Below are 5,202 nucleotides of genomic sequence, written 5' to 3' on the forward strand. Positions count from 1 at the left end.
GCTCAAAACCCAGGATACTGAATGCCTTCGAATCCTACCGGGTTAAAACACCTTTATCAAGGAAGGCAATCAAAGTAGGATACCACTTGGATCTAGGTACACAAAACCTACTAAAGAAGAGGCTCAAATGCTTGCTCAGTCCAAAACCGCAAGCATGTAGGAGTCCAAATGTAGACCTCATTCCCACTTTAAATGGGTACTTCTGTCTCTCAGGCATGGAAGTCTGTAACCCTTCATGTGATTTCAGCCTGCATTATTCCCAGAAGAAGCTAGCTTAATCGAGATCTTCAACATTGCTACTTTATCCCTCCAAAACGCCTTCCTACCAAAAACCTGGTCATGTTCTCGCTGTATAGAATGTCAGCAGTCATTGCTTCGAGAAGATCGATTTGTCGCGGCTGCCAGACGGTATCATTACTATGATACTTCAAGACGATCGCTTCAACCCCACCGCTGCTAATCATGGTAAACCAACGCGCATGCCCGGTGATTTTTAGAAAACAATCATGGACCAACAATCGCAGAAGACTCTTCAAGCTCACCACTGGAGGATGAGATGTTCCAAGAGAACCAGAAGACGATGAGTTCGTTTAGGTCGGGAGTCGAGTCGAGGCCCAGAGGTGCTTGCTGAGAGTCTCTCCCGCTTCTGCCATCCCTACTCTCTCATTTCTGGGGCCTTGCCTGAAGTCAAGTGTGGAGTTCCTGGGAAATGCCCTAAACCATCGTCCCACTAATGACCATGTGGATCACTGGGCTTCTTTGTTTCAACTATACTCTGGGCAATTTTGTCATACAAATCAGCTTTGCTTACTCTTTGTGTTATCTTGAGGCAATTATGTTTACTTATGATACCGAGATGACCAAGACCTGCATCGACCAAACACTTACAACAAAAAGCAAGAAATACTATAGAAGGGAAGGGGACTAAGAATAAAGATACTGAACCCATCAATGTAGAATCAATCTAGTCTCCCAGAACTAGACAGGACTACTCCTCGAGCCTAAATGCGCACGTATTTCATAAACCTCCTAAACAAATTCAAAGACGTTATTGTTCAAAGACATGCCGGACGATAGGATATCACAATATATAGAATTGACACAGTTTCAAATCTCGTGAAACAAAAGCTTTAAATTAATAGAGGTTTAATGGGTCAAGATTAAAGAAGAATACAAACAATTCAAAGCCGTCTACTTATAAGTTTCAGTATTCATCGTAGCTAACATAGTACTCGTGGTCAAAAAAGGATGGGAGAATCCGTGGTTTGTGCTTGACTTTTAGACTTAAACAAAGCGTGTTCAAAAGATGACTTCCTCTACCTCACATCGAAGAGCACTGTGATTAAATACCGGCCGACTAATGCTACATTATCCTTCTGATGGATACAAGCATAACTAAATCAAAATGGCCATGAATAGATGTATGGCGACTCTTCGCCATCATCGGTGGAACCGGTCATATACGCCATGCTGCTGATTGATCAACGCCAGAGTTAGATATCAACGCGACTTGAACTACACCTTACATGACATGATGCACAAAGAAGTCGAGATACGAGATGACATTATTGTGCCAAACCAAGTAAAGAGGGCATAACATGCAATCTTCAAAGTTCTAGCTGCTAGCACAGGCTTCAATCTCGTAATGACGTCGTGGTAACATCTGCAAACTCCCGATACGTCACAATTAAAGAGAAGAATAGATCCTTCCAAAATCAAAGCTCATCGTTAAACCTCAAAATCTGAAAAAGAAGTCGATAGATTCTGGGAAAGGTAAGATATAGTTTATCTATATCGAAACTTACAATGATTTGCAGCCTATCTTCAGTGAAACTCAAGAAAATGTATTCACACCATGTGACTATTTATCAAGCCGGCTTCGACCAATAAAAGAGATATCAAGCAAAACCATCAGTGCCTGTGCCACCACAACGAGATCAACCTCTGGTTTATATCTCACGAACTTAAACAGCTATGGGTAACTGTCGTCAAACAAAGTAGGAAGTGAAGAAAGGGTTATCTACTACCTTAGTAAGAAGCCCTAGCATGATCAAGAATATTCAGCAATCAAAAAGATACGCCTCAGCTTTCTGTGGGCAACAAAGAAGGCTACCATTACATGCTTATAGTGCCCCACAAAATATACCCAAAATAGATCTACTAAACACTTCTTCGAGAAAACTCCGTCCACCTGACAAAGAAGACGTGACTCCCGACGCCCTGCATCTGACTTTCAAATACGTGCCACCCAAAGTTATTAGCGCTGTCGCCGAAGTTCTTCGGGCAGAAAATCCCATCAATGACGCATAAACCGCAGACACTGGGTCATTTTGCACGCAGATATACCCAAACCGATGTAGATTCCTGGGACTTATCAATAGAGCATCAAAACTCGAGAGGATTTGGAACAGAGTGTTGCTCATTTCTCCCAAGGCGACACACCAGACCGTCGCAAACCCGACGAGGTGACAAACAACGTCGCACGAAGTTTGCCTCTACTGACTACAAAGCTACAGTGGAGCTTCAGTAGCTAAAAACCTCCGAGCATACTTGGGATTCATCATCGATCATCAACCAAGCACAGGATCTTGGTGCACCAAGCGAAACCTCGCACCTATCAAAGCAATATACCAAGTCGCTCACCTTTGGATCACGTAACCTACCTACACCCATTTCCGGGAAGAATCACTCAGCAGCACGCCTCATAAGTCGTATCTTTGATTAATATGCCAATACATGTGGTGTAAATGCCTTTGTAGTATCGAATCACTGGCCGTGAGCTTGGCTTTATGTCCACCAAATCACCAACGAAGAGGAGAATCGCGCAGAACCTCGGGTTCCAAGCAATCCCGAATTTTAAGCTCAATTGGGCACCTATCCACCCGGAGCATGTGACAAAGAGGGGACAACGTGCCATACGCTCGCTGGCCGCCTTCCCAACACGTCTGGATGCAAGGAGAATTATACAAAAAGAACACCTCTCGGGTGTGGTGGGGCCCCGGCGTTGCCTTGATCATTCACAAAGTGCACGAAAGGTGGATGGAAGAAGTCCACGACGCGAGAAGAATGCCGTGTCCTCATATTTCGAGCGGGCTGCTCCATGATGGCAAAGAAAAATCACACGCTTGGGATATTATCGGACCACAATGAATCCGATTGCACCAAATACGTAAGACATTGCCACAATCGCTAACCTTCGAATGTACAATATGTCCCTCCTTCATCGCTTCATACAAATGACGCTTTCTGCTATTTTCAGATGGGAATTGATAATCGTGAAGATAACTCTTTACTGAACAGAGGTCATCATTTCATTCTAGTAGCAATTTGACTATTTGCCAAATGTAGAGTAAGCCTACATTAGTCTTAAGGCCTAAAAATGTGGCAAAGTTCATATAAAGTCAACATCATCCGCTTATACGGCCGCCTACATGAGATCATTAGCGATAACGGATCACATTTCCAGCCGACCGAAGCAATCACAGTCAAATACAAGATTAGACATCACCACTTCTTCTCTATACTACGTGTGACTAACTACAAGGTGGGTAGAGGCTAAATGTAAGATCATGTTTATTATTTCGGCAAACATCGAAAACTATAGATATTGGCCACAAGATACCCTTTGGCTTTGTGGGGTATCGTAGAGACCTGGCAGACTCACCGGCTACCTTTCATTCGGCTCCACAAGATGGAAGTCACATAAACTACCGAGTTGTATACCATCTCGTATTTACTGTGGAAAGTCAACCTGCCGACTGTAAGAGGGATAGATACGAAGAACTCATCCTCCGGATGAATGTAGGTTACGCGCTTCGTGATAATGTCCAAACATATCAAGCACGATCAAACGCAGCTTTCAAACAAAAGCGGCGAAAATACAAAACAGGCGAGACCAGTGCCCGATTCTTTCACCCGCCACCCATCGCGGGAAAATTCAAACCATCATCACCATTTTAGTCAAATCCATATTAATCTGTGGGGTGCTAAGAACTGCTGCACTAGACGGGAATGAGTCAACCCAAATAAAACCTGACCAACTAAATGTACTATGCCCAGAATAGGAACAAACGCGCTCTGAACTACCAATACGCTTCTTGGGCACTAAATAAATCTAGCCGCTAAGCCGAATAAGTCTAACGTCACCGTATTTTTGCATTTTGATCAAATTCGTCATCCTGTGGGATCATCAAACAACCAAATTTAGCACCTTCGTAGTAAGCAAAAGCTCATGCTTACTTTCTCTGTTCATTATCAAGCTCTCGCTTCGAACAATTATTCTTTTACATTTACTCAACCACGCGCATGGTTTGATTTCGCTTTTTTGTTGAATACGAGCAATCCTTCACGTGATTCAACCTGCCATATCTAAAATGTAAATAGAAGGATATTTGCATCACGTATTTGAAATTCACAAGGTTAATAATAAATAGAACTGGCAAATCTACGCCACAACCACTCAACCTTTTTATTTCCTGTGATCCATTTTAATAATAATAGTACGCTACATAATAAAAAGGGGCAGGTTAGCCAGGATCTCTAAAACCCACCTTTATTACAACGGTGTTACAATACAACAATAATCTCAAACGACAACTAAAGACTTCAAGTGCCATTCCCCTCCATCTTCTTCCTCGCTTGTCATCTCACATTTTCTTCACGACCGGCCGACGCCCAGCCCACTCGCACTCCAATCACTCAACTGCCCTTCTGCTGCATCTCTTCCATTCTTGCTAATCACCATTTCCGCTGACAGAGAAGTCTTTGCTCTTTCCTTCAAGGATGAACAACTTGAAACCCGGCTTTTCTTCTCCTCCTGGCTGACAGTTTTCCTTTCTCTTTCTCTCTACCTCACACTTTGGGAAGTTTAATGCTCGCTCTCGTCTCTCGCCTTCCAGAAAATGTCTTCTCCACTGCGCATAAGAATCACACCCACAAGGTATTAGCGGAGAAATTCAAGAACGATAAGCTTTTCGGGCCTGTATTTAATGAGCCCAATCTCTTCTACTTTTCAGAGAAAGCACGAGCAGTGTATCATGATTCAAGACGTTTCTCTGATCACTGTTTCAGCTCAACTTCACCCTACTGCCTTTTCCAGAAGATACACCATAAACTCGAATCGTGAGCGACGACTACGCGGTATCCAAAGAAGATACTCAAAGGATTTACTAAAAGCATCATCAGATTTAACGCACCCAATCA

This window comes from Silene latifolia, chromosome Y (genome assembly GCF_048544455.1).
Source record: "Silene latifolia isolate original U9 population chromosome Y, ASM4854445v1, whole genome shotgun sequence".
In the NCBI taxonomy this organism is placed as follows: Eukaryota; Viridiplantae; Streptophyta; class Magnoliopsida; order Caryophyllales; family Caryophyllaceae; genus Silene; species Silene latifolia.